Here is a 23,027-nt window from a genome sequence, read left to right on the forward strand (position 1 = left end):
TTTAATAAATGGTGTTGGGAAAACTGGCTAGCCATGTGCAGAAAGCAGAAACAGGACCCCTTCCTGACACCTTACACCAAAATTAACTCCAGATGGATTAAAGACTTAAACATCAGACCTAATACCATAAAAACCTTAGAAGAAAATCTAGGCAAAACCATTCAGGACATAGGTGTAGGCAAGGACTTCATGACCAAAACGCCAAAAGCAATGGCAACAAAAGCCAAAATAGACAAATGGGACCTAATCAAACTCCACAGCTTCTGCACGGCAAAAGAAACAGTCAGTAGAGTGAATCGGCAACCAACAGAATGGGAAAAAATTTTTGCAGTCTACCCATCTGACAAGGGGCTGATATCCAGAATTTACAAAGAACTAAAGCAGATCTACAAGAAAAAAACAAACAAGCCCATTCAAAAATGGGCAAAGGATATGAACAGATACTTTACAAAAGAAGACATACAGGAGGCCAACAAACATATGAAAAAATGCTCATCATCACTGGTCATCAGAGAAATGCAAATCAAAACCACATTGAGATACCATCTCACACCAGTTAGAATGGCGATCATTAAAAAATCGGGAAACAACAGATGCTGGAGAGGATGTGGAGAAATAGGAACACTTTTACACTGTTGGTGGGAATGTAAATTAATTCAACCATTGTGGAAGACAGTGTGGCGATTCCTCAAGGACCTAAAAATAGAAATCCCATTTGACCCAGCAATCCCATTACTGGGTATATATCCAAAGGATTATAAATCATTCTACTACAAGGACACGTGCACACGAATGTTCATTGCAGCACTGTTTACAATAGCAAAGACCTGGAACCAACCCAAATGCCCAACGATGATAGACTGGATAGGGAAAATGTGGTACATATACACCATGGAATATTATGCAGCCATCAAAAACGATGAGTTCACGTCCTTTATAGGGACATGGATGAACCTGGAAACCATCATTCTCAGCAAACTGACACAAGAGCAGAAAATCAAACACCGTATATTCTCGCTCATAGGTGGGTGTTGAACAATGAGAACACATGGACACAGGGAGGGGAGCACTACACACTGGGGTCTGTTGGGGGGAAATGGGGGAGGGGCGGGGGGTGGGGAGGTGGGAAGAGATAGCATGGGGAGAAATGACAGATACAGGTGAGGGGACGGAAGGCAGGAAAGCACACTGCCATGTGTGTACCTATGCAACAATCTTGCATGTTCATCACATGTACCCCAAAACCTAAAATGCAATAAAAAAAAAAAAAAAAAAAAAAAAAAAGAAATTATAGTATAGTGAGTACATAAACCAGTAACATAGTCATTTATTATCATCATCAAGTACTATGTACTACTCATAATCATACAAATGTGTTATACTTTTATGTGTCTGGTAGCAAAGTAGATTTGTTCACACCAACATCACCACAAACATATGAGTAATGTGTTGCACCAGGGGATAAAAACTTTTTAGTTTTATTATAATCATATGGAACTACCATTAGACATGCAGTTTGTTGTTGACTGAAGTGTCATCACACAGTGCATGACTGCATACAAATATACATTTTCATATATAAATTTTCCATAAATCGGCTTATATGCTCACTTTTAAAATCAAGTAATTGTTGAACTCTGTTTGGAATTTTGTTTACCTCTCCCCTATGCCAATAGACACATCTTATATAAGCAACATATTAACAGCTTACCTAAATATTCTATCCTACCTTTCTCCAGTTTCATTTAATCATATATAGATAAATGAGAAAGAAAGAAGAAAGAAGGGAGAGAGGGAGGGGGAGAAAGAGAGAGAAAGCAAGGAAAGCAAGGAAGGAAGGAAGAATGGGAGGCACGGAGGGAAGGAGAGGGAGGGGAGGGGAGGGGAGGAAGTGAACAAATAGAATTTAAGTCATAGCTTATGTTATTAAACTGAGATGATATTACTTTTACTTCTCTGAAGTTTCCTTTTACCACTTTATAATTCATCATGTAAATCATCAGCTGCAATGCACTTAGTAAGGTTTGGATGTGCCTCCCTTCCAAATCTTATGTTGAAATGTGATCCCCAATGTTGGAGAAGGGGCCTAGTGGGAGATGTTGGGCCATGGGTGTGGATCCCTCATGAATGGCTTGGTGCCCTCCCCATAGTAATGGATGAGTTCTCATTCTGTTAGTTTACAGGAGAGATAGTTATTTAAAGGAGCCTAGCACCTCCTCCTTTCTCTCTCTGGCTCCCTCTCTTGCCATGTGACATGCCTGCTCCACCTTTGCCATCTGTCATAATTTAAGGCTTCCTGAGGTCTTACCAGGAGAAGATGTTAGCACCATACTTCCTGTACAGCCTGCAAAACTGTGAGCCAAAATAAACCTCTTTTCTTTGTAAATTATCTGGCCTCAGGCATTCCTTTATAGCAATACAAAATGGACTAACAAAACATCCAACTGATTTTTTGTGGGTTTTCATTATGGAATTTTCATACATAAACAAAAGAAGTGAGAAATGTATGATGAACTCCCACATATCTGTCACCAGCTTCAACAATTATAAATATTTACATTTTCCCAATCTTGTTCCATTAGTCCTTCCTATGGTAAGCAGAATATTGCCCCCTCAAAGATGTCCACATCCTGATTCTCTGTGAATATGTTATCTTACATAACAAAGGGATTTGCAGATATGCTTAAATTTAAATAACTTGAGATGAGGAAATTATCCTAGATTGTCTATGTGGGCTCAACCTAATTATGTGAATCCTTAAAATAAGAGTATCTTTCCTCACTGTAATTAAAGAACATGCAACTATGGAAGAATGATTAGAGAAATAACATCTTGCTGGTTTTGAAGAAGGAGAAACAGGGCCATAAGCCATGGCCTCTAGAAGCTGGAAAAGGCAAGGACATGGATTCCCTCCTTTGTCCTCAGAAAAGAACACAGTCCCAACACTTTAATTTTAGCCCAGTGAGACCAATGCCAGACTTCTAAATTACACAACAGCAAGATAATAAATGTGCGTTTTTTAGGCTACTAAGTTTGTAATAATTTGCTACAGCAACAATGAAATACAAATACACTTTCATTTTCTATTTTCCTTTCTTTCTTCTTCCTTCCCTCCTTCCTTCTTTCCTCCCCTCCTTCCTTTCTTCCTTCCTCCCTCCCTCCCTCCTTCCTCTGTGCCTCCCTCTCTCCTTCCCTCCCTCCCTCCCTCCTTCCTTCCTTCCTTCCTTTCTTCCTGTCCTCCTTCTCTCCTTCCTTCTTTCTTCTCTCTCTCTTCCTTCCTTTCTTTCTGGTAGGGGCTGGAGTATTTTATAGAGAATTTCAGACATGATAGCATTTTGCTCGTAAATATTTCACTATGTATTTTAGCAGACGAAGGGCTTAAAAATAATCACAATATTTATCATACTTTACAAAATGAACAATTGCTTAATATCACGCAATACTCTGTGTTTAGCATTTTCTTATTGCCTGAAAAAGTCTCTTTTTATACCTTGTATGTTTAATCGGGTTCTAAAGACCTCAATTTACATTTCATTGATATTTATCTTTTTTGTACATTTTTATTATATTCATAGGATTGTGCAGTCTTCACAATCAACTGTTGAACATTTTTATCACCCCAAAAGCAGCCCAGGACGCATTAGTAGTCACTCTCCATTTCCCACAACACACCCAAGCTCTGAAGAACCACCAATCTGTTTTCTGTTTCTACAGATTTACCTACTATGGACAATTTATATAAACAAAATCATGAAATACGTGGTCTTCTGTGACTGACTTATTTCACTTAGCATAATTTTTTAAAATTATACTTTAAGTTTTGGGGTACATGTGCATAATGTGCAGGTTTGTTACATAGGCATATATGTGCCTTGGGGTTTGCTGTATTCACCCCCCATTCATCTACATTAGGTATTTCTCCTAATGTTATCCCTCCCAGTCCCCACTCCCTGCTACCCCTCCCCAGCCCTCCACCCCTCAACAGACCCCAGTGTGTGATATTCCCCTCCTTGTATCCACGTGTTCTCATTGTTTAACACCCACTTATGAGTGAGAACATGCAGTGTTTGGTTTTCTGTTCTTTTATATTCAAACACTGTTTGGATATCACTAAAACTCATGAATGTCCTGAATGGTATTGCCTAGGTTTTCTTCTAGGGTTTTTACGGTGTTAGGTCTTATGTTTAAGTCTTTAATCCATCTGGAGTTCATTTTTGTATAAGGTATAAGGAAGGAGTCCAATTTCAGCTTTCTGCATATGGCTGGCCGGTTTTCCCAACACCATTTTTTAAACAGGGAATCCTTTCTCCATTGCTTGTTTTTGTCAGGTTTGTCAAAGATCAGATAGTTGTAGATGTGTGGGGTTACTTCTGAGGCCTCTGTTTTGTTCCATTGGTCTATATCTCTGTTTTGGTACCAGTACCATACTGTTTTAGCCTTGTAGTATAGTTTGAAGTCTTAAGTCACCTTTAATTCATAATAGTTTTCCTTTCTTCCCTTTTAAACAGGCACTGTGTGTGTGTTAGTATCTGTATGTACATGTGAAGAGACATGTTCGTTTGCTTAATAAAATTTACTACAGTTTGAAGTAAGCCAACCACATCCTCAAGATGTCAATTAACATGTAACCTATCTCCTGTATTTCCTGTAAACTGGCAATTAGAGCTATAGGCTTGATTCTTTCCATCTGTATATCTTTCATCTATTTATGTATTTTGAGAACGGGTGTTGCTCTGTCACCCAAGCTGAATTGTAGTGTTACACTCAAAGCTCACTGCAGGCTTGAACTCCTGGGCATAAGTGATCCTCCTACCTCAGCCTCTCTAATAGCTGAGACTACAACTGCACATCACTGCCCCATCACTAGATTTTTTAATTTTTACGTCGTAGAGATGGAGTCTAGTTTTGTTGCTCAGGCTGGTCTCACACTCTTGGCTTCAATTAATTTTCCCAACTTGCCCTCCCAAAATTCTGGGACTAGAAATGTAAGCAACTATGTCCAGTATCCAATACCCAATTTAGATATTTTGATTAAACTCTTTTGGCTTCCTGTTGCATTGCATCTGGTTGTTTCACTCTCAGTAAATGGAGATGCATTGGTGGTTCAGGTGCTGTCAACCTACCCATCTGTTATAGTTTTCCCACAGCCTTTCACTCAATGATACTGGGACTCAATGACCTAAATTCATTATTTCAAACACTGCTTGGGTATCACTAAAACTCATTTGTATATATTTGATAAATTTTAATTTTTGCAATCATTATTTTAATATTCAAGTTTTCCCAACTTTAGCCAACAGAAACTCCTATGATTGACTGCTATATTCTCAGTATAAAATGCCATTTGGAGACTACAACCTAAGTGATGGAGGTTAACTCGTTCTTTTTAAGGCGTAAATGATAGTTTGTGATATGAGTGACAGATACTGAAGCCGAGCTCACTCACCTGCATTCTAATCTTGCTGGAGTATGTCTTACTGAGTGTTAAGGACTACATCTCCAGCCTCCTCTAGACCTATGATTGCTTATTTTACCTAGTTTCTACCGAACAGGTACCCAAGAGATTTGGAAGTCAAAGTGTGGAGGCATTTTACTTTGACTGTTTCTGGTATCTCAGCTGTAGTTATGGAGGCTGCTACATAGGAGCTGTCCTAGGAATGCCAGTGACTGGTGCCTAGCTTCATGGATACCAAAAGTCAGGGGCAAGGCACTTATTTGCTGCTTCAAATCCTGACTACCATAGTGCATCTTGGGTCTAGCAATAGGGGCTGCAGATTTCTAACTCTCCAGCTGTATTAGTCAGCTTTTACTACATCATGCTGCTTTAAAAAATAATCTTAGTGGCTAAAGACAAAAAGTAATTTTTATCTGAGGGTATACCTTGGCAGTGGGTTTGATTTGCCTCTATTCTTGTGTCTTCATTATTCTGGGATTCAGGGTGAAGGAGCAGCCCATATCAAGAACATATCATAGTTGTGCTAGACTGAAAAGACAGCAGAACCATGCAAAGGCACCTTATGCCTTTATTTGAAGCTGGCACACGACATCCCCACTGTCATTGCATCAGAGCAAATCATATGGCCACACTTGATATTAATGGAGTGGAAAAGTATAGTCCTCTAACAAGTAAGGGGAGCAAATAATTAAGAACAATAATACCACCATTATCTACCAACAACAATCTACCGTAATTGTTATCTGATTGTGCCAGAGAGAGCAGCAACCTTGATAGGCCAGTTCAGTACCTGTGGTCTAGAAATTTACTCTACATCCTCAACTCAGTCCTCTCAAGGATTGTGTACCTACTCAATTCACCCATATTAACCCACTTTCCCATCAAGTTAACTGTAACTAAACTCTACAACCAGAATATGGATCTATCACCATTTGTTCATTCCACATTGATACACATCCCTGTGTTTCCAGGTTGTTGTTTTCATTTTGCTACTAAATATAATGCTGCAACAAATTTATTTAAAATGTATACTTATGGTATAGTTTAAAGTCAGGTAGTGTGATACCTCCAGCTTTGTTCTTTTTGCTTAGAATATGCAAAAATGACTATATGCACTCTTTTTGACTATATGCACTCTTTTTTGGTTCCATATGAAATTGAAAGTTTTTTTTTTTTTTTAGTGCTGTGAAGAAAGTCAGTAGTAGCTTGATGAGAATACCATCGAATCTATAAATTACTTTGGGCAATATGGCAACTTTCATGACATTTATTCTTCCTATCCATGAGCATGGAATGTTTTTCCATTTGTTTGTGTCCTTTCTTATTTCCTTGAGGAATGGTTGTAGTTCTTGAAGAGGTCCTTCACATTCCTTGTTAGCTGTATTTCTAGGATGTTTTATTATGCTTGTAGTGATTGTGAATGGGAGTTCACTCCTGATTTGGCTCTCTGCTTGTCTATTATTGGTTTATAGGAATGCTTGTGATGTTTTCACATTGATTTTGTATACTGAGACTTTCCTGAAGTTGTTTATCAGCTTAAGGAGTTTTTGGGCTGAGACGATGGGGTCCTCTAAATATACAATCATGTCGTCTGCAAAGAGAGATAATTTGACTTTCTCTCTTCCTAACTGAATACCTTTTATTTCTTCATCTTGCCTGATTGCTCTGGCCAGAAGTTCCAATACCATGTTGAATAGGAGTGGTGAGAGAGGACATCCTTATCTTGTGTCAGTTTTCAAAGAAGCAAAAAAGACATATAGAACAATGAAACAGAACAGAGGCTTCAGAAATAACATCACACATCTACAATCATCTGATCTTTGACAATCATGACAAAAACGAGTAATGGGGAAAGGATTCCCTACAATAAATGGTGCTGGGAAAACTGCCTAGCCATATGCAGAAAACAGAAACTGGGCCCCTTCCTTACACCTTATACAAAAATTAACTCAAATTGGATTAAAGACTTAAATGCAAAACCTAAAAATATAAAATCCCTAGAAGAAAACCTAGGCAATACCATTCAGGACATAGGCATGGGCAAAGACTTCATGATTAAAATACCAACAGCAATTACAACAAAAGGCAAAATTGACAAACAGGATCTAATTAAACTAAAGAGCTTCTGCTTAGCAAAAGAAACTATCATCAGAGTGAACGGGCAATCTAAAGAATGGAGAAAATGTTTGCAATCTATCCACCTGACAAACGGCTAATATCCACAATCTACAAGGAACTTAAATTTACAAGAAAAAACAAACAACCCCATCAAAAAGTGGGCAAAGAATATGAACACACACTAACCAAAAGAAGACATTTATGCAGCCAACAAACATATGAAAAAAAGCTCATCATCACTTGTCATTACAGAATTACAAATCAAAACCACAATGAAATACCATCTCACGCCAGTTAGAATGGCAGTCATTAAAAAGTCTGGAAACAGTAAGTGCTGGAGGATGTGGAGAAACAGGAATGCTTTTACACTGTCTTGCACAATTATTGAATTAGTTCAACCATTGCGTAAGACAGTATGGAGATTCCTCAAGGATATAGAACTAGACATACCCTTTGACCCAGCAATCCCATTATTAGGTGTATATCCAAAGGATTATAAATCATTCTGCTATAAAGACACATGCACACATATGTTTACTGCAGCACTATTTACAATAGTAAAGACTTGGAACCAACCCAAATGCCATCAATGATGGACTGAATAAAGAAAATGTGACACATACATGCCATGGAATGCTATGCAGCCATAAAAAAGAATGAGTTTATGTCCTTTGCAGGAACATGGATGAAACTGGGACTCATCATCCTCAGCAAACTAACACAGCCACAGAAAACCAAACATCGCATGTTCCCACTCATAAGTGGGAGCTGAACAATGAGAACACATATACACAGGGAGGGGAACATCACACACTAGGGCCGTTGCAGGGTGGAGAGAAAGGGAAGGGAGAGCATTAGGACAAATAATTAATGCATGCAGAACATAAAACCTAGATTATGGGTTAAAGGTGCAGCAAACCACCATGGGACATGTATACCTATGTAACAAGCCTGCACATTCAGCACATGTATTTCAGAACTTAAAGTAAAAAACAAACAAACAAAAACTCCCCAATCCTTTGTTTTGGGGAAGTTGAGTTCAATCTCTCTCCTCCTTTGAAATAGTCTTGAATAAAGTCTTCCTTGCCTGTTTAAAAAAAAAAAAAATGTATACTTAACTGCTATGTCTTTATTTTATGGGATAAATTTCCAGATATGGGATTCCAGAACCAGAGAACATAGGTGTGTTTTGGTTTGCTTTGCTTTGGTTTAATTTTGTTTGGTTTGAAGAGACAGGGTGTTGTCCTGTTGCATAGGCTGGAGTGCAGTGGCACAATCATAGCTCACTGGAGCCTCAAACTCAAGTAATCCTTTTACCTCGGCCTCCCACAGTGCTGGGATTACAGATGTGAGCCACTGTGCCCTGCCAGGTGTTTTTAAATTTAAAAGTTATTTCCATATTTCTTTATTAAAAAGCTAAAACAAGTACTACTTCTACTGTTTCCTGCATATTTACCAGTGATACATGATTTAACTCTTTAGTATTTTTGCCAGTCTGGAAAATGACAAATGTTATTTACTAGGTCCTTTAATTTTCACGTCTCTTACCACTAGTGAAGCTAGGCATCTCTTCCTTTTTTACAACTTTATTGAGGTATAATTTAATACCATAAAATTCACTTGTCAGTGTACAATTGAATATTTTTAAGCGAATTTTTAAAGCCACAGAACCATTACTATAATTTAATTTTACAGCTTGTTTCTCTATCCAAAAACTTTACTGGTGCCTGCTTGTAACCAACCTCTGCTCCCATACCCAGATACAGACAACCATTGACCTGCTTTCTGTCACTACTGATTTTCCCTTTTATGACATTTTACATAAGTAGAAATATTAGGTTGGTGAAAACATAATTGTGGTTCTGCCATTCAATTAAAGTAATAAATAACCTAATAAATTACATATAGTCTTTTGTATCCGGCTTCTTTCATTTAGTATAACATTTCCAAGGTTCATCCATGTTGTAGCATGTATCAGAATATGATTTTTTGTTGCCGAATAGTATTTCATTGAGGAGATAAACTGTACTTCATTCATTCATTCACCAGTTGATATACATTTGAATTGTTTCTACTTTGGGCTATTACATATAACGCTGCTATGAAATTTTGTGTACACGTGTTTGTGTGAACATATATGTCTATCTCTCTTGGGAAGATATCTAAGGATAAAATTGTTGGGTCATATGGTAAAGTCATGCTTAATTTTTTTAAGTGCCAAACTGTTTTCTGAAGTGCCTGTATCTGTCTACTTTTCCACCAGCAATGTACAAGGATTTCTGTTTCTCCATACCTTCTCTAGCACTTGACTTTGCCATTTTTTTACTTTTAAGTTCAAGGGTACCTGTGCATAATGTGCAGGTTTGTTACATAGGTAAATGTGTGCTACGGGAGTTTGTTATATAGATTATTTCATCACCCAGGAATAAAGCCTAGTATCCATTAGTTAGTTTTCCTGGTTCTTCTCCCTCCCACCACCTCTCACCCTCTGACAGACCCCTGTGTATGTTCTCCTCTATGTATCCATGTGTTCTCATCATTTAGCTCCCACTTATAAGCAAGAACATGCTGTATTTGGTTTTCTGTTCCTGTGTTAGTTTGCTAAGGATAATGGCCTTCAGCTCCATCCATGTCCCTGCAAAAGACAACTCATTTTTTTATGGCTGCACAGTACTCTATGGTGTATATGTACCACATTTTCTTTATCCAGTCTATCAAGAATACACCATAGAATATTATTCATATGAATACATTTAGATTGATCCCATGTCTTTGCTATTGTAAATAGTGCTGCAATAAACATACTCTGTGTATGTGTCTTTATAACAGAAAGATTTATTTTCCTTTTTTTTTTTTTTTTGAGATGGAATCTCGCTCTGTCACCCCAGCTGGAGTCTAGTGCCATAATCCCAGCTCATTGCAACTTCTGCCTCCTGGATTCAAGCGATTCTCCTGCCTCAGCCTCCCTAGCAGCTGGGATTACAGGCGTGTGCCACCACACCCTGATAATTTTTATATTTGTAGTAAAGATGGGGTTTCACCATGTTAGCCAGGCTGGTCTCAAGCTCCTGACCTCAGCTAATCTGCCCACGTCGGCCTCCCAAAATGCTGTGATTACAGGCATGAGCCACTGTGTTCAGCCTGAATGATTAATAGTCCTTTGGGTATACATCCAGTAATAGGATTGTTGAGTCAAAATGGTATTTCTGTCTTTAGGTCTTTGAGATATCGCCACACTGTCTTCCACAATGGTTGAACTAATTTACACTCCACCAACAATGTATAAGTGTTCCTTTTTCTCCACAACCAGAGCAGCATATGTTATTTTTTGCCTTTTTAATAGTAGCCATTCTGACTGATGTGAGATGGTATATCATTGTGGTTTTGATTTGCGTGTCTCTAATGACAAGTGATGTTGATCTTTTTTTCATATGATTGTCGGCTGTGTGTATGTCTTCTTTTGAAACATGTCTATTCATGTCCTTTGCCCACTTTTTAGTGGGGTTATTACTTTTTCTTCTTGTAAATTTAAATTCCTTATAGATGCTAGATGTTAGATACAAATGTCAGATACATAGGTCATCTGACATTTGCCTTCAGCTTTGTTCTTTTTGGTTTGGATTGCCTTGATTTTTGCCATTTTGATTATAGCCATGTTAACACATGTGTAGTGATATCTTATTGTGGCTTAAAACTGCATTTCCCTAATGACTAATTATGCTGAGCGCCTTAGCATGTGCATATTAGCCATTTTCATATCTCCTCCCTAAAGTATCTAATTCAATTTTTTGCCTGTTTTTAAATTGGGTTGCTTTCTTTATTACTTGGTTGTAAGCATTGTTCATATATTTTGAATACAAATTCTTTGCATACCATGATTTACAAATATTTTTTCCCAGTTATGACTAAGCTTCTGGTGTTCATGCCCTACCTCACCCTGGTAGAACCACTCTGGATACTAAGCTTAAGGCAAGGAAATGAGAAATAAAGTAGTCCCAGGCAGGAATGCCACCTACTTTACCCTTCTTATCTGAAGCTCAGTGGTTTTTACATGAATAAACACCTCTCAATATATTGTTTGCCTCTGGTCAATTTCCAGCTCTCTGAAATGGTTGTTTTTGATCGTGATTTTCATTTTCTTAGCTGTATTCTGAAGAGAGGATTCATGAGTCTCTTTACTCCAACATGCCAGAAGAAACTAGACATTATTTTTATGTTCATGAAAATTTGGAGTTGGCAGTCTTCTTTCCTAACAGCTCCAGAAAGTGCCAAGGTTGTGTTTTCTTCTCTTGGATTGGGATTAGGTTATGTGCCCATCCTTGAACCACTCACAGTCACCCAGGGGAGTGCAATACTGCAACCGGCCAAGCCTGAGTCCCACACCTAGCTCTTGACTGAGAGGGAATTGCCACTACCTATAGCATCTAGCCTGAGAATGGAGAGAGGTGGTCTTCTAGTAGTAAACTGGAGTCATTTTCCTTGAAAGAAGACATATTGCCAGGTGGTAAAACCAGTCAAAATTCGCAACAGGCTCCCTTCAGGGATGTGATTCCCTATGTGGAGCACTTACATCATGCGCCAGTGCCCAACACCTACACTGTTCACCATCTTCAAAGAGACCATGTCTGACCACACAGCCTTGCTGACTTCCTAATGTTACCAGACAGACAAAGCTTCCTATGATTCGAGGACACAGAAATCTGGCTTTGAATGGGAGGAGACTTCCGTGCCCTCTAAAATCTCTTTCAGCCCTAAACCTAAAAACCTAGAATTCGAAATTTCTCTTTTATTTTACATTTTAGTTTTTATAAATTTTTGAGTTTCTTATTCCTTCTTTTCAGCAAACTACTATTTTAACTTTTTGTTTGTTTGTTTGTTTTTGTTTTTTGAGACAGAGTCTCACTTTGTCACCCAGGCTGGAGTTCAGTGGTACAATCTCCGCTCACTGCAACATCCTCCTCCCAGGTTCAAGCAATTCTTCTGCCTTGCTTCCTGAGTAACTGGGATTACAGGTGTGCATCACCATGGCCAGGTAATTTTTGTATTTTTGATAGGGATAGGGTTTCGCCACTTTTGGCCAGGCTGGTCTCGAACTCCTGATCTTAGGTGATCCACCCGCCTCAGCCTCCCAAAGTGCTGGGATTACAGTGCGAGCCACTGTGCCCAGGTCCTATTTTAACATTTCTTAAATCTTTCCCATCCCTGTTCTATTTCTGTCATTCCCTGTCTCTGTTATCTCTCTTTCTCTTGTGCTCTCTCTCTCTCTCTCTCGCTCTCTCTGTCTCTCTCTCTCTCTCTCTCTCTCTCTCTCTCTCTCTATTTCTCTCTCTCGATTTCTCTCTCTTTTTCTATTATTAGCATGAACTAAATACCCACAACAGTCAAGTACTGTGCACAGCTACAATGTTGCAAAAACAAACATGTATTAGCTACAATTCTTCCCTCAAGTTTACAATGTCTTTGCCAAAAAGAACCTACCGTTCAATGCAAAACTAACAACAGAAGTGTCAGGAGACTGCAACATGAGTGATGCTGACAGTATCCACTGTGCATTCTTCTAAGGCTGGCCTTGTGCACAGACTGTATAGCTAAAAGCTTCTGGAACTCTGGAAAGGTATCCAAAACCTTGAACAAAGCATTTTCCCCAGGACTTCAGATTCCACACTTTACGTCTTCATACTTCCTGAAATTCCCATAAGGAGAATCGCTAGCATGCTGGACACTGTGCATTTATACTGGAGGATTAATTGGTTCCAAAATTTCACTTTCTTTTTAAGATTAGCAGTATCAATCTAAATGCAAGATGGCAGTGTTAATCTGGTAGGAGAGGGATTCTACAGCAGGGATCCACATTGGGGAAGTGGGCCTACATGGGGCTCCCCACAGGGAATCATGTGCCTGTGCTGCAGGATAAGGTGGGTACAGGGCAAGAATAATGATCTACATGTGGAGGAAACCACTATACGTTGAATACATCTACTTCACTTCTGTGCCAAAAACCACTCAAAATTCTGCCCATCCATTAGTCCTTGTTTAATTTCCTCTCTCTTCTCTTTTCCTCTTCCACTCAATTGCCAGTAGACAGGCAGTAGTATACATGTGATTAGAACTCAGTAACCTAGACAAGACATTTGGACTTTTCTTGAAGTTTAAAAATTGTGCAATTCATGTGATCAAGTATTGCTAATGTCACAGGCTGATGAGTAACTGTAAAGAAAAGCAAAATCTTCCATTTCTTCGTGGGCTCATTGCCAACATAGTGAATTATCACAAGGGCAAGCCAAGTACAGAAACACCCTTTTGGGGAGGGGGGAAAGGCAGAGGATTATTCATGCTACAGAAATTTTGAGAGACTGAAAAAACAGACTCTAAAAAATGGGGATTAACAGACTAAGGGAAGAGAGAAAACTACCTCACCTTTGAGTGTGAAATGAGTTTACCTTCGTTAAGACACCAATCCCATAAAAACTATAAATATAGCATCCTGATTATTTAAGAGAAAAACACTAATTTTCAAGTTTGTGCTATTTCTAGCGATTCCAATCTGCTATGCAGGAAGTGTGAGAGTGCTGATAATTAAGGAACACTATGTTAGGCAATGGTAACACACCGCCTCTGGGTCCCAGATCCTAGTACCTTTAAATGTGATGAAATCAGATTTGATACTGCTAAAATGTCAGGAATACACATTAGCAATCCTCTTATTTCAATATAATTCACCAATGCTTAACTTTGCAGTGAAATCCTTGCGTCAGTGTTCCTTGCCATAAAGCAGATAATGTGAATTCAAGATAATTATGACAAGGAAATACCAAAAAGCCACAAGCTGAAATATTCACAAATCATTTCCTCCCACACTTTTTGTCAATGACCTGGATAAACTGCACAGTCCACAGTCATGAGAATGAGGGGCGTTGACTGAACTCCTTGGTGGCCTTCAGGACCGTGAAGCATCAGAAAATGAACTCATGATTGTCTTCACTCATCCACCCACGCACCCACCCCAAACCCTGTGGATCGCCCCTCCTAATCAACCAAGCCCCAACCTGGCTGTGTTCCGAATTTCTCACCATCTCATGCCAATCTCACTAAATCTCATTACGTGTGTCTACTTCTCCAACCCCAGCTTCTGCCTCAGATCTTCCCCATCTCTCAGTCCCTTCCTGGCTCTGAGTCTGACCCCTCTATCTGACTATCTGAATGAAGTACCTAAAACACAAATCTGGTCATGTTTCTGCCCTGGGGGAATAAAACAAAAACAAAAACAAAACAAAACAAAAACCTTGTGGCGACTCCTGTTTTCCCCTATGTTCAAGTTCCAGTTCTTTGGCATGCCTACATTGTCCTCAGTGATCTTCCCCTGCCCATCTCTCTGGCCAGGCATACTCCCCACCTACGCCATCTATTTCCTGAACTTCATGCCCAGACCATGTGGGGTGCCCACATACCCCGTGCTGATTCTGGCTGCATGCTTTTGTTCGTGCCAGCCTCACCTATCACTTCCATCTAAAAAGTGACACTCAGTCTTTCAAACTCCTGCAGGAGGCACCTCCTCCAGAAAGCCCAAGAGAGAAATGGGTATGCTGTCTCCAAGCTTTTCCATCCCTCCATCTGCCACATCACATTGTTGTTTATCTTTTTCCATTCCCGATTCTGGAAGGTCCCTCAGGGCCATAGCTGTATCTCATTTATCTTCCTAGTCCCAATATAAAACAACAGACCAGGAATATTGTAGGCATCCTGTATTTTTCTGGAATTTGAATCCAAGTGTGGATTTAGCTTCCATTGGTAAACATTACACAAAGTCAGATACTATGAAGGGGTAAAATACTTCCTTTATTCCCTGAAATTCCTACATCAAATGAGCAGAAAAAATGAATTTAAGCTTTAAGCATAACATTTTATAAAATTATAAAAACTATGGACTATATACTTATCCATATATAAGATACATTGTTTTATGTTCTAGAACTTACATAAAAGTATACATAAAGTACCATTCCTTATGTTTCAAGATATAGCTTTTTCCACTCAATAATGTATTTTCAAGATTTATGGAAACCTAGCTCATTCATTTTAATTGCTGTCATGTATTCCATTGTCTGAATATATCATGCCTTATATATTCATGATTGTTATGTTTTCTTGATGAACTACATAATCAATATGTAGAGTCCCTTTTTATTCCTAATAATACACTATTAAATTCAATTTTCTCCTGTTGGAAATGCTGCATAACTGTCTTTTTTAATTTACATTTATAGGTATAGCTTGCCCATTTCTTTATTTGCAAGTACTGTGTTCTCTGTGATTTTATATTACAGATGTTTTTGATGAGCAACAAAAAGTTTGATTTTTACTATTTGTAACAATTATGTTATCGTTGTTGCCATATTTTGATAGGTGATTTTAAACTTATGAATGTGAATATAATTATTGCCAGCTAGTTTTTCATTTATTTGCTTCTTTGATTCTTCTAATTTCCTTTCTTGCTTCTTTTTGCCTCCTGTTGAATTGATAGAGTTTTCCTTATTCTTTCCTTTTTCTTCTTAGCTGGTTTCAAAGATTTAGACTATTTATTTTTACATTATTTGTGTTCACTTTTTTTTTTTTAAATAAAAAATACTAAGTTAGAATGAAGTTGGAGGCCCTTATCACACAGGAACATAAACCAAATACTTCATGTTCTCAGGTTATAAGTGAAAGCTAAGCACTGAGAAAGGGAACACAAAGAAGGGAACAACAGACACCAGGCCTACTTGACAGTGCAGGAAGAGAGGAGGGTGAGGATCAAACATCCACCCCTGTGACATGCACATTACCAATGTATCAAACCTGCACATGGACCCCTGAGCCATCAATAAAACTTTAAATTTAAAAAATTTTAAAAACCTAAACAGTAAGTTATAATTCATAACAATTCACCCATTCATAACATGCAATTCACTAGTTTTAATATATTGATAGAATGGTACAACCATCATCCCAATTTATTTTAGAACATGTCATCACCCCCAAAAGGCTGCTACCTATAGCAGCCTCTATTAATTTCTCCTCAACGCCTCCATACTGTCCCTGAGCAACCCAAATCTACCTTCTGTTATTCTACGGATTTTCCTGTTTTGGACACTTCTTATAAACAGAATCATGTGGTGTGCAATTGTGTTGTGATTGGCTGCTTTCACTTAGCATGATGTTTTCAAGGTTTACTAATGTTCTAGCATGTAACAGTACTTCATTTTTTTTCCATAGCCTAATAATACTCCATTGTATAGACGTACCACATCTTATTTATTCATTTATTGGTTGATAAACATTTGGGTTGTTTCCATGTTTTGCCTATTATGAATAATGCTGCTATAAACATTCATGTACAAGATATTTGTGTGAACATATGCCTCCATTAACCCTGGAGTGAAGTATATACCTAGAAGGAAAATTTCTAGATCATATGGCAGCTCTTCTTTTAATCTGTTGAGGAACTGCTGAACTGCTTTTCAAAGCAGCTGCATTGCTTTACATTTCCACCAGCAGTGTATGAGGGCTCTAATTTCTCCACATTCTCCTCAACATATGTAATTACCTGTCTTCTTTATTATTGCCATCCCAGTGAGTGTGACCTGGTATCTCACTGTGATTTTGATTTACATTTCCCTGATGACTAACATTGACTCTATATATATATATATATATATATATATATATATATGTATATATATATATATTTGTATATCTTCTTTGGACAAATGCCTATTCAGATCATTTGCCCATTTTTAAATTGTGTTATTTATCTTTTTATTATTTAATACTATTTCTTTATATATTCTAGCTAGATACAATTCTCTTCTTCGATATTATTGGCAAAAATTTTCCCTTTTTCTTGGTGTGTCCTTTGACACACATGCATTTTTAGTTTATTGATTTTCAATTTATCATTTTTGTTTTTGCTTGTGCCTTTGGAGTCATTGCTAAGAAACTATTGCCTAAAGTCATGAACATTTACACCTATATTTTTTATTTTTAATATATATACTTAATTGTTCCACCATTTCCTCTATTTTCTATTTCTGAAAGTCTAAACACACTTCGAAGTCCCTCCATGTCTCCTAATTGCCCTTTTTTGTTGTAAACTTTTTGTGCTGGGTTGCAAATACATTCAAGCCTACTACCTTCCAATTAATGAGTTTCTTCTTCAACCACTTCCAATGTTAAGTTGATCCCATTAATATTTTAATTTTAATATTTTAGTTTACATTTCTAGGATTTCAAATTGTTCATTTTCATATCCATCTTTCTGGTTTCATTATGCCAGTTTAACTTCATAAATTTCTAGTTTGTTCCTGGATGTCTTTATCTCTTTGAGAATCCTAAATATATCTTTACATACATAATTTTCACATTATCTGTTATTTTTCTGTCATCTGGATTGGATTCAGCTTGCAATTTTCAATCTTTCTTAGCATCAGATTTTTCTCTTAGGTTTTAGAATTTGTATTTACAGGCTCATCTTGAGTAAGGTTTTTTTTTTTTTTTAAATCTCTCTCCCTCCGAACTCAACTTGTATCCAGATACAGGGCTTATATTGGTTAATCACAACCCGTGTCCAATAATGACATTTTTGCTATTTCCAAACTATCAGATAACCAATGGCAGCTTGCCCTGGGTCCTCCTGTGTCTGCATCTATGCACCTCACCCCCATCGCTAGGCAGCTTTACATTGACCTTGCCCCTAGCAGTAAGACTTCCTATATCCTTTTTCTAACTAGCAAGACGACTGAAGCCCAGAAACATTAAGAAGGTTATTCAAGGTCACACAACTGTAATAACCTGTGAGACCAGTATTTAAACTTCTCAGATTCCAAGGCCCAGGCATTTCCCAGTGTGCTCAGGTGCTCTGAAAGAGGATGGCACAAGTGTTCTTGTCTATGCTGCCCCTATAATCCCAAGCAGAAACAAAACCCATAACCATAGGAAACAGACGGCTTCTCCTGAGAGGGATTGCCAAATAAACTTCACTTTGTACAAATGAATCAAGTGCCAGCTGGTTACTGTTCCCAAGAAGCAGCTTGATGAGACCAGAAGGAAGCTTTCAAATTAAAGTGACACAGGTTCAAGTCTCAACTCCGCCACTGACTTTTGGTGTAACTTGAACAGATTACGTCACATCTCTCAGCCTGTGTCCTTACCTGTGAACTTCACAGGTCATAGCAAGAATTCTGTGAGCTCATTAATGCACAAAGTAGGTACCCTGTAATGGTGATTTCTGTTTCCCTTTCGGTGTACATAGTTAATTTTGCAAGGGGCCTCAGTATTGCAAGAAGCACATTTTGCCTCCTCCTGTCTCTAGAATCTGAAAGAAGCACTTGCCAGAAAACTCCAAGGCACAACACATCAGACTTTGACACACCTCCAGCTATGTGACACATTTCCCTACTGATTTGGGCCATGGGTATGGGAAGGAGCAGGTAGAAGGGCAGAGAAAACTGGTGCCCATAAAGATCCTTGTTCTAGCCTTCACAAGAGAACACTCTTCCTTGATAACTGGGAAGTACAAGGCCTCTGAGAGGCAATAATTCTGGGTGACAGCTCCATAGGCTGATATAGAGTCAGGAGAATGCAATTGTTTCAAAGGAAATAAGACTAAATCAGAACTTGGGGTTTTCCCTGAATAATGTGCTTTATTTCCAATTTTTGGACAGGGCTAGAACACCAAAACCTTTTTCACATGAGATTTATGCTTTGGGTTAGGCAAATATTTCTTAGCTATGATACCAAAAATACAGTCCATAAAAGAAAAACATTTATATATCAGGCTTCATTAAAATTAAAAGCTTCCACTAATATTGTTAAAACAAGCCAAAGATTGGGAGAAGAATACTTTCAAATCATAATCTGATAAAGAACATGTATCTACAATATATAAATAATTGTTAAAATTCACTAAGAACAAAAGAAACAACACATTTTTTATATGGACAAAAAATTTTAAAAGATACTCCACTGAAGAAGATATACAGAGCACTAAGAAACATATGAGAAAGAACTCAACATCCACTGTCATTAGAAAAATGTACATTAAAAACATAATGAAGTTTGACTACATGCCTATTAAAATGAACATTATGAGAAATTCTCACTACAGCAAGTGTTGCTAAGATGCCAGAGTCCCTACACACTGCTTGCGGGAATGTAAAATGGAAGAACTACTTTGAACAAGTTTGGCAAAGTTTCTTAAAAAGACAAATTTACACATACCATATGATCCACCTGTAGCATTCTTTGATATTTACCCAAGAGAAAAGAAAGAACGCATTCATCCAAAAAGACTCGTACTTGAATGTTCATAGAAGCCTTACTTGCAATACTCTTGTACTACAAATAATCCAAATATTCATTAATAGGTGAATGGATAACAAGTCATGATATATCCATACAATGGAATACTACTCAGCAAGACTACTAAGTAATAAAAAGATGAATTATTGATATACAGGACATGGAAGAATCTCAAAATAATTATTCTGAGTGAAAGAATCCAGACAAAAATAGAGTATGTAATGTATGACTCCATTTATATAAAATTCAAGGAAATGTAAACTAATATGTAGTAACAGAAGGTAGCTCTACTGTTGTCTAGAGATGAGTAGGTAGGAGGGAGGGATGACAAAAGAGCATGATGAAACTTAAGGGGTCAATCTTAATGATTATTTCCTGGATGGACACATGAGGCAAAACATCAGATTTTACACTCCAAATATGTAGTTTATTGTATGCCAACTGAACTTCAGTAAAGCCATTAGAGGAGAAAGAACAGGAGGAGGAGGAGACTTATGCTCAGTGATTCTCTCCGATTAGCCAGTCACTCCAGAATACTAGCAGAGATTCCAAAGTATGGAAATATTTTCTCCAATTCAGAAAATCTTACTGGAAATTCAACAATACATAGGGTATTCAGGCAGCTTTTATAGGCAGAGAAATTTTTGAAAATTGATGCTTAAAAAGTGTTTGGTATCTGGAGCTGGCCTCTCCCCATTTTTTGGAGTTTTTAGTGGAACAATTGGCCATCTCAGTCCTCTCTTTTTTTCCAGTCCCAGCCATTTTCCTAGCCATCTTGCTGGCACATGTGGCTTCTCAGCTTCATGATAATGTCATGACAGATTCTCTGGCCTCTGTTACAACACTGCCCCTGAAATTCTGGCTCCACTGACCATTTTTGGCCTACTTCATCCCCTGTAGACTGTTGAGTGTATTTCACCATTTCGCATTTTATACTCTATCCTTTGTCCTCTAGCCCTCCACTTCTGTACATCCATGTAGGTCCGTCACCCTAGCCAGGGTTGTCCAGGGTTCAAATACTGACCAGACCCCACCTGGTGTCTCTAGGTTGGGGCTGAGGGTAAAACTGGCGGAGGTGGTTCAGATTCCCTTCATCAGGGTTGAGTTCTGACCTGTGGATAACATCACAGGCTGGATGCACATAGCAACACATGTTCCTTCAGCCCAAGTGCAGCCAGTCGACTCTGTAGGGAAAGCTCCCTAACCTCCCCTGCCCTTCGGGCTGGGTTAGGCAGGTTGGGTGTCCTCCTCTCCTCCAGTATCCCATGCTTCCCTTTATTATTCATTTATTTCATTTTCTTTCTATTTTCTTACCTTTCCCCAATCCATACCCCTTTCCCAATATGAGAGGCTCCGTAGAACAGGAATCTATCCTCAGCACACAGTGCAGACCCAGGCTCATTGGAGACGAACGATTAAACAGCTGGTTTATTTTAAACAGGAAAACTAGCAGGACCTGAGTTGACAGTTCTTGAAGATCATCTGTGTTTGCTTCAGCTTCCATTACCAATATGGTTCCTCAAATTTTGATTTGTATCAGTGTGGTTTGGAAAGAAATATTAATCCTCTTCTCTGATAAACTTTTGAGACTGCCTAAATCGTAAAGTCATATAAACACTAAAGAAGAATCTATATATCTTTCTAAGATGAACTTTAATCTTCTTTCCAAACTTATTACATTTTCTAATCCTATGCAGCAACCTAATAGCTATGTTAGTTGTGTTTCATGAGAGGAGAGATGGCTGAGATTTGGATCCAAAATCCCTGGCCAGTCGACTTCACACATGTGTCTGCTAGGTCCTCCAAGTACAATAGCAGAATGGCCACTCCAGAGAAATTCACTTCAGAAAATGCAGCTTCCAAGCATCTTTCCTGCCTGGAAAATGGGTTGAAGAATGGGAATCATCCAGGACCCATCCTACCTCTCTGGTTTGAGAACCATACCAGAGGCCCCACAAACTGTACTACTTCTACCTCAATGTCCCTCTGTTTCTGCTGGGATAATGCTCATTGAGCAGGAGGCATCCTCAGACCTGTCTGATCACAATGCTCCTAAAAGATATTGCCCATCTTTCCCTCTTCCATTTCTGGCTCCAACCCCTTTATCTCACCCCACCTCCCTAGGGGAGAATGTGATGGTCTCATAGGGCCCTTGTTCCTATCAGGTCCTTGACCCAGACCTGAGCTTGTCAACCCTGGGAATGGAGTAGAAGTAGGGGTGAGGTGGAGAACAGTTGGAGACTAATCACAGTTACACATTGGACAAGTAAATTATAAATCAGGATATAGTAGGAATTCTGAGAAGAAGGCAGCCTGAGCCCATATTTCTGATACTCTCTATCACCAAACTCTCTCCAGAAGTAACTTAAGAAGGCCAAAAAGGCATTGAAAATGAGAGCATCCCCGAAGCTGAATCCTAAAGAAAAGCCAACTCACATCTGTGGATTCACATTCCAGGGGACTAGGCAGATCTGGACAGTGGACAATGTCTGTTCTGTGGGACTTGCCTCTATTACCCAGAGGACCTAGGACCCCACGGTAAGGGAGGAGGTGTCTTTGCTGGAAAAGCATGGAGTGAGAATATCTGACCACTCAGCAGCATAAATAGCTCCGTGTGCTGGGCCTGCTAACTCCCAGAGCACAGACGAGAGCTCTGGCTGCCACCCAATCACTGCTCACAGTACGAGGAAAATCACAGTCTTTATTTCTTCCTCCTTCTGGCCCTCCAGTTTACCTTAGCTTGACCCATCAGCCTGATCTGCACATGTGCTAGATTAAACTAGACCTACCAACATAGTTATAGAATGAATAACTACCAGTCAAGAGACTTCATAACATAAAGAGAGACCAAGCTAAGAGCTGGACCTCTTTCTAATGAGGAAGCTTTAATGAAAGAAGCAGAAGGAAAAGAAAATAAAAATCCATGTAAAATATATAAAACTATGCAATAGGAATTCAGGTAAATTTTTTAAATCTGCATTGAAAAATTTTGTTTCAAACTAAAACATAGAATTGATTCAACTGAAAACTCAAGAAGTAATCTTACTCTGTGTAGTAATAATTATCTTATTATACAAAAGCAAAAAACACAAACAAAACAAGTGAAAAGAATAAGAGA

Source organism: Saimiri boliviensis, chromosome 9 (genome assembly GCF_048565385.1).
Source record: "Saimiri boliviensis isolate mSaiBol1 chromosome 9, mSaiBol1.pri, whole genome shotgun sequence".
Taxonomy (NCBI): Eukaryota; Metazoa; Chordata; class Mammalia; order Primates; family Cebidae; genus Saimiri; species Saimiri boliviensis.